Source organism: Dermacentor andersoni, chromosome 1 (assembly GCF_023375885.2).
Source record: "Dermacentor andersoni chromosome 1, qqDerAnde1_hic_scaffold, whole genome shotgun sequence".
NCBI classification, from domain to species: Eukaryota; Metazoa; Arthropoda; class Arachnida; order Ixodida; family Ixodidae; genus Dermacentor; species Dermacentor andersoni.
The window spans coordinates 50,130,137-50,141,957 of NC_092814.1; the positions used below are offsets into that span (position 1 = coordinate 50,130,137).

The following is an 11,821-nucleotide window of genomic DNA, read 5'->3' on the forward strand; positions in this document are numbered from 1 at the left end:
CTTCATTCTGTTGCCGTCATATAGTCGTCGTCGTCATCCCATCATCGCTGCTATCGTCTTGTCGTTATCGTTACACACACGCTCGCATCCCACACAACTGGGCTTCTCAGCAGTTTTACACCACGAAGCTATCTCTTGACACCCGGGGCTCGTGCCAACTTGCTAATCATCACTCAACCAGCCTGAATAGACGTAAATGTTCACTTTTCCGATTCCGGCCCCCGCGCATGCAGCAATATCGTCAATACAGGCCCTGCAATACAAAAATTGAGGAAAGTAGGATTACACGCCTGCAGTTACGCGGGTTTGTTGTTGCAGTGCCAGAATTCGCACCATTTCGTTGCTTCACTGCGATTATTGCTTGGCGAAAACCACAGCCACAACTTGTGCAGTGTGTTGCACCTCATAGAATGGCCCGCCTTTCCGACGTGTGGGTTTGCATACTTACCTCGTGTCGGGCCCTCCGGCGCTCAGAGAGGCTGGGGCCCCGTGCCGAGGCTTCCCATTGCACTGCGGGTGGCTGAAGTGCGCTACTACCCAAACTGGGATAGATAGGGCACGTAATTTTTGGTAGTGGTGCTTGGCGTACGCGCAAGCACTTGCTTTGTGAAATAAAAAATAAGAACGTTGCGCTGGCAGCGTTGTGGTTGTTTACAGAAGTGGTTGAAGCAACCCATGGAAAGTTAAATGTAGTCGTTCGCAAAATCGATTTTTCTGTATACGGCAGGTAGGTCGCGGTCTCGCTTCGTTTCGCACCTCTGCAATAAGACATTATGCGAATCCAGCGCGCATGTTGGAAATTATATGAAGGGAAGCTATCGTAATCAGTTAAGGGCTGTGGAAGCAGCTGCGATGCATACAATTCTCTTTATTCATGCGACTAGCATTGTTTGCCTATTTCAGCCCTTCTGAATATGTCTATCTTCTTACGCCGACCGATAGAACCAAGTTGTCTACCAGCTGATGCCGTCACGGTTGTTCCGTGGTCGTAATTCCAGCGTCGTCATCTGGCTATCGTAATGCCGTCGTTGTCGCGCCTTCTGTGCCGACCCACAGGTCCATGTTGTCCCATGGCTTGGGCCACTAGGAATGTGCTCGGGGTCGGGATGCCATCGTCGTCACGCCATCGCCGCTTACAGGCTTCGTGATACAGTCGTCGTCACGTTATTGTCGTCATACACCCGTCGCACTCCCATTGCCCTCATGTCATTGTCTTGCCATCGTCATCATTGTGTCGTCGTCATACAGTCGTTGTCACGCATTCGCTGCCGCACCATCGTCGTCATTATATCGCGGTCGTTCTATTGGTCGTCATTCTAAATTCGTCATCTGAAGCTCGTCGCGCCGTCATGGTCACACAGTCGTCATCTTACCACTGTCGTCATGCCGTCATCGTCACACTGTCGTTTTACCTTCGTCATCGCTTCAGTAATGTCATCCCATTGTCGTCATGCCGTCCACGTCATACAACATTCGTTCTTCCATCGACGCCGATCCTTCGCCATTCTTTTGTAACTGTACTGTCGTCATTCGATCGTGATTACTCCGCCATTGTCATGCCATCGTCGTCATGGCGTCTGCGTACGACAGTTATTATGCATCCGTTGCCATACCGTCGTCGTCATGCCATCGTGGTCGTGCCATCGTTGTCACTCATTTTTCTTTATGCAGTCGTCGTCACGCCATTGTCCTCTTAGCGAAGTCATGTTATCGTCGTCATACAGTCGTCGTCATACCATTGCAGTCAGGCCATCGTCGTCACCCAGTCGTTTTAACCTCGTTAGTGTTTCAGTAACGTCATCCCATTGTCATTTCGTCGCCGTCATACCGCCTTCGTCGATCCACCGACGCAATTTCTTCGTCATTCTGTCTTGATCATCCCGTCGTCATTCAATTGAGATTACGCCGCCGTTGTCATGCCATCGTCGTGGTCGTGCATCCGTTGTCATGTTGTCGTTACATGCCGTCGTGGTCGTGCCATTGTCCTCACGCCACGCCATCGTTGTCATACACTCGTCGTCGTCATCCCATTGTCCCCATGTCGTCGGCGTCACGCTGCCATCGGTATCCATCGTCATCATTTAAGAATCATAATCTCATTGCCGTCATGCCGTTGCCGACATCTCAGTTTTGTGGTTCTATCGACGTCATTCATTCTTCGTCATTCCATCGTCGTCACTGTGTCGGCGTCAAACAGTCGTTGTCCTACTGACATGCTCACGGGCGACCTAGACAAGCAAGTGTCACAGCAGAGTGGAACGATACTTCAGTATGTCCCATATTGCGTTGCAGTTACTTTTCTACTTCAATGCATAAATTAAAAACATTAAATTATGGGGTTTTACGTGCCAAAACCACGATCTGACTATAAGGCACGTCGTACTTCGGACTCCGGAAATTTGGGCCACCTAGGAACAGACTTGAAGGTAGGTTAAAACTGCGCGAAAAACGAGGACAGTGAAAGAAACACACAACACAAGCGCAGTTTTAACCCACCTTCAAGTATGAACCAACTAGCCCTCTTGAACGTCCTACTAAAGAATATTTCTTCTCCCAGGAACAGACGTTGTCCATATCCAGGGCGTCGCGGGGAGTCGATGCGGGAATTTCAAGCTTTGGCGCGATTATTACGAATTTCGAACTGCACGATAAAGGGCAAGATTCTAGATAATTAACCAGCCAGCCCAAATTCTGTCCTTGCCCTTATTTGGCCTTGCGTGCTTGCTGGCCTGTAATGCCTCCGGCGACGAGCCTCACCTATTCGGCATATAACGGCCTAATCTAACTGAACCTCACATTTGTCTCTGGTGCCCCTTATTTCACTTTTAACTCCTGGGGCGGTAAATTAATCACCTCGCATGGCTTCTACGCCGTGCTACACGCAATGTCCTATATAGGTGTCCGCTGAGGCGCAGCTTACTGGAAATCCTGTTCCGAGCGGCGGCGCCCAAAGGAATTCGCGTTCTGCGTGCAAAGTAGGCGTACGCGAGAGCCGATGGCTTAACTTGGCTTAAAACCCCTACACAATACCAACAGCGCTATGCCAAACGACAACCGTGCTAAGCGCCAAGAACGCAAAAGAGAAAAAGCAAGAAATAACTTTTTATTACTCTCTCTCTTTATGTGGCAAGTATCACTAAAAAAAGCCAGTAAGCTCGAAAAAGGAAAAAAAATATCGAGAGGCAGACATAGACAAAGCGACAGGGGTGTGGCTGCCACCTTCCTGTCGCTTTGTCTATGTCTGTCTCTCGATGTTTTTTTTTCTCTTATTCAAGTTCTCTGGCATTTTCCTAGCATAAGCATGCACCAACCAACTAGCCCACCGAGCCATTCCCATCATTAAAGAAGGATTTCCGATCGAGCGAAGTGGTTTGACCGATGAGAGATGTTATTAAATACATCTGCAAGCGCGTGGGACGAAAAAGAAGACAGAAACCGCGTTCATAACCATATTGCAGGCGGGTCAATTATCATGCCGTAATAGCTTTCTGCAACCGAGACGAGTACCCGATAATTTCTATATTTCCCTCGCAGCGGTAATAAGGCTTTGATAAAGCACGCCGCGGTGACGGCCTGCGCGCCACTTGTTGCTCCATTTGTTGCGTCTCATGCACGACATGGCGGGCGCGAGTGCAGACGGTGCGTGTGTGAGTGCGCTGTCGCTGCTCGGATCACCCACATCCCGAGGCCCCGATCAGCAAATGAGTATTTGAAGAAGAAAATAATAATAAGGTCCTGGCAATAAGCGCGGTCTTATATGAAGACGTGACTGGATAGCATGCCTCTATTCGTTGCTGCCGCTGCACGCGGACACCGCTTTGCCAAGCGACGCTGTCAGCGACGCCTCGTGCAGAGCTCTGATCGTCGGGAACACCACGCAGCGCGGTGTTCTGACGCCAAAATAAGACGAAGACTCGTTCTTTCTCGCTTTTTTTGTTTGTTTGTTTGTTTCGTGGGGAAATTAGAGCAATGACCACTTTCAGGTTGCCTCGGGCTTCTCATGGGTTCTTTATGCGCCCGAATTTAGCAGCGCTTCTTCTGGCTACGAAACCGAGGAGCTGAGTTTCAAGCTGGCGACCCTCTCGAAAGACAATCTCGCCGCCTTACCCAAGGCGTGACGCACCGAGGCCGCCTCTGCGTAATGCGTGGCCTACGCGCCGACGGTGCCCTACTTTCATTCATTACCGCGCGCAGGTTATGTATGCGATGGTCGAACGGACTCCCAGGACACACCCACGTTAGGGTGTTTTACTATCCGCGATGCGCACCTTCAAGGTGCGAACTGCACGTGCGCATCGGGTGCCACGAAGACGTTCACTGGTTTAGCTGATCGCGCATCGCGCTGCCTTTATGGTCAAACAAAGAAACAAAAAAGTGGGCAAATAAATGACTACATGGCCCTCGCTGGTTTCACCACGAGCCCGCAACTGTGCCATTAATTCGAAGTTCGATTTTACCGAAGTTTCACGCTACGGTCCCAAGAAAAGCTACAAGTGACATCATATATGCCCAATTTTTGTCGATCAGTGAAGCACTCTCTCGAGTAAAGAGTAAAGGCGACATCAGATCATCATGGGTGAGGTGATCTAAACGAAGAAGGCTTCATCCACGTCTTGAACACTCTTCATGTCGTCTGTTTTAATTTCTTCAAACTCCGAGCGGTGTAAGTGGTAATTTAGTGGGTCAATTGAATTTTCTAGTTCGTACCTTTACAGCCGCATAAGATGTGTTCCCATCCTTCAATGAACCAGATCAGGTTTGGACACTGAAGCTGCGTTGAAAGATAGTAGCCGCGTTTCAATTCATGGTGCCAGGTCATCCATGTGCATAATGCTTGCGCTTTGGACACCCTTGCCGCAGACAAGAGGTGAGAAAATGGCGATAACTCTCGAACAGAGGAAAGAAGGTTTGAAAGGTAGGTGAGTAGTTAACAAAAACCACGCGGCTGGATGTTATTGACTTCCAGTATTGATTCTATTTTATTATTCCTCTCACATGAAATGTTCACTCGAATAGCCCGTCGTAATTAGTTTCACGTCTGTAGAATGAACAAACTTGAAGTATGAAAATGAGCGAGTTCCTAGCTATATGTTAGTTAATGGTAGTTATATGTGATATGGTAGTATGATAGCTATATGGTACTTGTTGCCTGAACAAATAAGATCTATACTTTGCGGCAAACAAAGCCGCCACTACCTCGCTGACGAATGCATGACGTCAGCCAGCGGGATCCGCAACTCTCTGCAAGAAAATAGCATGATTATATGGCGACGACTTGTTTACTACATGACTTCGTATACAGCCTAGCGCCAAGATGCGGTTTCTCAACAAATGTTTGGCCCTTGCGCGCATCAAGGTCACCGACCACCGCCACCCCACTAAGAAGATAGTAGACGAAGATAAGATAACGCCGGCCGCAGTCGATCTCGTGACTTAATCAGACAGCGGTGGCCCAAGAATTCCACTAGCGCCCTGCGGTCCGCTCACGCCATACTTTCCGTATAATGTTCCCTTGTTATTTGCGGCGGACCTTCCTTCGGCGGGACCTGTAACGATTACGTGACGAGTATGTTTGTACCTCAATTACCTGAAAAGCATATTAAGTATAAGGGTAGCAAGATGAGGCCGGCAATTATTTCATATTTATTTGGCACTATATGCTTATTCGCCTAATTTTGGCAGTTTAAGAAGGAGGAGTCGATGATCCACATTAAGTCATTGTGAACCCAACGAGAACCCTAAGAGAAGTTGTCAGCCCCCCACCAGGAACGTCTAACACAAATCATGTGTTCGCCTTATGGCGAAGTGTAAAATGAAGTCCTCCAGATCGACACAATTGGGGATATAATGTAACTGCACTCAGGTGGTAGCAGTAAACAAGGATTTCGGTTCTTTTCTTCTCTTCTTTTTCTCAGAGTACTATTTAAAGTGACCAAACGACCCCAACAGGAAGAATGAAATGAGATGTGAGTAAGCAATACTTTTCTGCACTATTACAATGCCGAAATCGCACACGGAGACGAGAACAGTCACTGGTCATCCTCGGCTCATGTTAATCAGCACAAGGTCGAATTTATAGCTGACATGGTGGCAACGATAAAGAACAAGCGCTGAAAAAAACTGATCGAAATTTCACACCGTGCGATATCCCGGGCGTACTTGTTGCGATGAAGCAACTTTTGATATGTTTTTACGAATGAGAGTGATTAGCTCGCGGAAAGCAGAAATGCTAGACCCCCAAGCACCAAAATAATAATTTCAAGCTGGAGCTGAGCGGTAAATTTAAGAGAGGCGCTGGACTCTGCATTATTTCAGTGCGTGAGGTTTTCGGCATGCAATTATAGCAGTGCACTCCCTCCGTACTCGTAGAACTTAGCCCCCTGCGACACCCCTCCCCCCCCTTTTTTTTTCTCCCCAAATGTGAGCTGGTGACCCGTGGGTCGCCTTTTGAAAATGTGACTTTGAAAACGAAACGACATCTCTGCTGAAACGCTTAACAGAGAAGGAGGTCCAAGGGTGCCTCCAGCAATGAAAAAATAGGGGGTACAAGTGAATTGTGTCTAATGGGTAGTATTTTGAAGGTGACCGCATTGATGTATCTGTAAGTTTGTGCATTATTTTTTTAAACGTACTTAAGCGCGAACTTTTGGCACAGCCATCGTACATTCATCATCAACATTCTTCCTTCGGCAAGCATCATACACAAGCGTCTCGACAAGCGTCCTCGAGACGCAGACAGCTAACAGGTACAGCTAAAGGCGACGACGATGTGCGTGTGCCATCCACTATACTGCTGCTACCTGTCTAGCTCAAACAAGCTTTGCGTCATTTACACTCCAACATTGCGTTGGATCTACGTGTTTTCTTAGTTTTTGTTGACAGCCACTGCACCCGCGAAGCACTCGAACTTCAGCCTCAAACTTAATTACGTGTTAGAAATTTTAGAGCAACAACATTAACGAAGTGCCATGTTTTTATCAGCGAAACTTGGCAGGCAATACCTGCTTGCAGTATGAATATTTGTGGAGCTCTGTTGCTCCATGCAGGGCTATCCCTGAGCGTGGAACGGTGTTTTTTTTTTCCTTTTCTTTTTAGTGGCACAAGCATCGAGTGACACTCTTGTTTCCCGCGCAGCACTTCCGGTTCGCCTCCTGAGACGACAGGGGAGTAAATCCAAAATAAATCAGAAAAGTAGTACAGTACAAAATTCATGGGTTTCATTATATGTATGATATCAGAGCATAAGCTTAGTTACAAGTTGAGTTACCGAAGTGTCTGGAGTAATTAGAATTAATTAGAAATCACTGAGACGACCGAGGACGACATTCAAAATAAATAAGAAAAATAGTACAGTACGCATTTCATGGGTTTCATTATAGATATGAAATCAGAGCATAGGTTTAGTTACACGTTGAGGTACTGAAGTGTCTGGAATAATTTGAATTACTTATAAATCATTTATTACCACACACCAAAGCACAGAATCGTATAATTTAGAAATCCGCCACGTGAGCACGACTTTGGTGAAATTCTTGGAAACCCGGAATAGAAAGCGAAAGCAATGACGTCAGTAATGACGTCATGGACACACAAGAAGGTGGCATGATATTTAAGCGGCTAATTAATAGAATGCATCATGTAACCGCGCAAACAACAAAGGACAAAGAAGGAAACACACAGGACAGGAGCGGAACTTCAACTGAGATTTACTCCGGGAAATCCCACATTATACATGTATCATAATCACACTTGCTAATCATCAGACAACCATCACTCGACGTTGCCATGCGGGCGTGAGTGGCACAAATTTGCATGTAAATATTTGAACTCTTTATCACTCAATGACACTGAAGAGCTGCTTACGCAGCTGCCAGATTGCATTTTTATACAGTAAGCTTCATAGATTTCTCGACTCAGTTGTGACGCAAACATCTTCAAGACTTTAGGGTCGCGGAACCTAGGCGTGCAATTACGACAGTGGCGACAATGGTCAGCCAATTTGCCACCCCCCGCCAATCCTTCTACTCCTGCGCGGTGCTCCTGCAGTCTGACGTTTAGACACCGTCCCGTCTGCCCTATGTAGCTGTTGCCACAAGAGAGGGGTATCTGGTACACTACCCCTATTCTGCATGGGACGAACCTGTCAACGTGCTTGATACCACATTCATTTCTTTTTTTCTTTTCCTGCACCATGTTGCACATGCCCGCCAGTTTCTTGGGAGCCGTGAAAACCACCGGTACCTCACATTTTTCAGCCTCCTTTCTGAGGCGGTGAGAGATTTGGTGGTAGTACGGGATGGCAACAGGTCTACGACGTTTCGGCTCTACGCTTGGGCGGAGCTCTGATGGGCCCCGCGCTTCCTTATCAAGGGTTTCTAGCACCGAGGTGACCATCTCATACTGAAATCCTGCGCTGTGCAGTCTTTGCAACTGTAAGAACACGCTATGTTGGATTTCATGCTGGCAGGACTTATCAAGAGCAGCACGCAGGCAGTTTTTCGCAATTCCCCTTTTTACAAGCTTCGAATGAGCAGACTGGTAGCTCATGTGAAGGCAACTCAAAAGTGAAACTCAACCCAAAGGCCTTCACATGGATACCTGCAGTTCCTGGACATTTGAATTATTATCGGAGGATCCCATGCGTGCTGGAGGTATCAGCCTCGATCAAAAAAAGGTATTTTAAGCTACCAGTCTGCTATATTATTTTAGCGCTAAAGCAAGGGATGTCGTTTTCTACTTGTGCGTTTCTCCTGTTTGCATATATATTGCATATAATTCTCCTGTTTGCCTATATATATACACATATATTCGCATGCTAAATAACCTCATGGGACCAAATTGTACGATCAACGTAAATGCATGCGACTGATGCTCCCATGGGAGAAACAAAGACCTGGGCCGAAAGATCAAGCCCGTGCAGTGCTCTAGGATGAATTGCTTTTATAAGATATTCTCTTTGAAACGAAAAGTGGCGGTAGGGGTGATGCCACTAAGATTGCTATTTTTATCTTTATACAACGTTCATTCTCGGTATTTCAAATTCTCGGTTCGCGTTAAAAATCTCCTAATTATTTTATTCCACTGAAAACTCAACGTGTTATCACTTTGTATATTCCCTATACATCTACGCCACCAATCTTGCAGACATCCTCTAAAACGCAGGTAAACTGATTCACCTTTAACCTACTGTTTTTAAAGTCAAAGGGCTCGGGCCTGGATTACTGCTTCCTTATCTACCTATGGGTGGATACTATGGCATGCTAACAAACCGTGTTCAACCATTTTTGTGTTATTTCTACATGTTACGCTTGAATAGTCGTTATTAACAATTATTAGCAATATTAGCAATTATTAGCAATTATTGTTAGCAATTAGCAATTAGCAATTAGTTATTAGCAATATTAGTTCTCTAAACTGCATTATATAAAACACCCTGATTTGGCTTGGTACAGCATGCACTACCTTGTGAATTATTTTTAAAATTTATATTTATATTTCATACCGTGTTCATTATAGTTCCATAGCTGGCTTCCTATGAATTGCGCGTATTCAGTATGCTGTATCTACATACATCTGCGAATATATGTCAGTATCCCTTTCTCTGCGCTTTTCCACGCCGTTGGCGCAACATTTACTGGTAGAATAACTTTTCTTTTTCTTCACTATCAGTCAACGACTCAAAGTAGTTTCGATCGCAGCGTTCGCTGCGCGCGGCTCGCGTCTCAATCGCATCTGTCTGCCGGTGCTACGTCCACGCGATTTTCCGCCTCCGCGTCGAATGGATCTCCACGCGGACAAGCTTGGGGGATGCGCAGATATCTCGGGCAAAAAGGTCGCACGTGATACCCCTCCCCCTTAATTCGGGACCCCTCGGCCTGTGGTCAGATGCGCCATGAAGTCAAGCGGCGAGGAAGGCCGCTGGTTGCACAAAGGCATCTGAACTTACGCTGAGAAAACAGACGAAAACTACACCTCGCCCCATCACACTGAGCTGCGTGGGCGCCTGCATCCTCCGCCGAGTGAAAACTGGCTCTCTGTTAGCGCCGTTGATAATCCATCGACTCACAAAATCACCACCCTATTGCTGTCACTACCCAGAATACCCCTCGCACCACTCGTAATCACTGCGTCTGCCGACACATACAAGAAGCCCAGCTAGAAAGCTTCTCGGCAGTCTACGCGTCCACACGTCCCCAATTTCTCGAGGACTCGCTCACTGCATATACGTACCACACGAGGCACGAGAACAGCTCTCATGGCCGTTCATGCAGCAAGTGCCGAGCGAGCCCTATATAGTGACTCCTACTGAGCGTCGACTATGGGCTGTGTTAAATAATGCTTCTAGACGAACCTTTCCTTGCTTAGCAAGAGGGTAACAGCTCCTCCCAAAGACGGACAGCTCAGCAAATACAACCTCAGGGGTTCCGCGCATGCTAAGCACATTGGTAATGGGAACTTAAACATTTCATGAACAAGGGAGAAAACAAAGAATTAGAGGAATAGAGTGATATCCAGGAATTGCTGAAGTTGCTTGCACATCTCCACGGTTCACCGTTCCCTTTCTTTTTGTATTTATTTATTTATTTATTTATTTATTTATTTATTTATTTATTTATTTATTTATTAACGGCGGAGCTGTTCTATAAGTCGAGCCTTCGCCGTCCGTCGTCCAGTGTCACGCAGAGGGGCAGGGGGTGGAGCGCATGCCGGGGAAGGTGGGAGGAGAGGAGTATAGGAGCAGGTGTTTCACCGGCGCGCACCCCTTCGCCCCAAGGGTTCCGCTCGGCGCGAGCCGCAGCGGGAGCTCGCACGAGAGCGGCAGCGCCGACGTCGCGCAAATCCCGAGCTTCGAGAGCGAGAAGCGCAAGCGAAGCGCCGGCGGAGAGGAGCCGCTACCGCCGAGGATCGAGAACGGGAAGCGCAAGCCAAGCGCCGGCGGAGGCAAGCTAACCTCCAACTTCGAGAGTAGGAGGCCTAGCAGAGACGTCGACGCAGGGAGGTTCCTCCCACGGAGGGTGCCGATGGACGGTTCAAGAGAGAATTCCTCGACCGTGAGTGCAGCCACAGCTGCAAGGTGTGTGATAGACTGCAGTTTGAACACAACCTCACGCAACTGAAGAGTGTGCGCAATCCGCAACCGAAGCTCGAATCTAGCAAAACGACGACACCGAGACGTAGTTTCATGAGATTTCATGAAAATCGCGCTAAACATGAGTTCAAACTTGAGAAAATGACCCCCAGGTTCGCTGTTTTGACAGCTTCCACTGCGTGGAAGTGGTTTTACTATCTATTTATTTATTTATTTATTTATTAAACCCCATGAGTTCGCATTGCGAGTCACAATGAACCGTCTTCCACATGTACTCGATTGAGCGCTCTGTGGGGTCCCGCACGGCATAAGGCAAATAAGCAGAAACATATTCCGGGTGACGACTCACGACCTGAGTCTGTGCGTTAGAGTCCGTGCTGCGGCGTTGCCTTAAGTCGTGACAGACTCGTTCGTATGTCGAACACACATCCGTCTGCATGTGCGTTTCACGACGTTCCACTGCGCCATTGACGTTCGTCTGGAGCAGTGTATACCTGTAGCGCTTGCATGAAGAACCCGCTATCTGTCCAGCCCCGCCGTCAATTGACCGCCCGGTTCGGTCATGTGCAAGAGTATTTACTAGCCTCGTGCCCCTGTCCGCACACGTCTTCCGCATTAGTCGCCAACTGGCCTCAGGAAGAACCGGCACTGGCTGGCATTGGCTCGTGCTGTGCACCCCTTGTTCTTCTGCTTATATGTCTAATCTGCCACTTGTACGGCTTACCGTAGGTT

The 11,821-nt window shown here is 47.6% G+C and overlaps 1 non-coding gene across 1 annotated transcript; it reads left to right on the forward strand.

Moving 5' to 3' along the window:
• Nucleotides 1-440: 440 nt before the first annotated feature.
• Nucleotides 441-602, forward strand: LOC126546380 (U1 spliceosomal RNA). Its single transcript, XR_007602581.1, has one exon. It is a non-coding gene; the product is annotated as a U1 spliceosomal RNA (small nuclear RNA).
• Nucleotides 603-11,821: the final 11,219 nt, after the last annotated feature.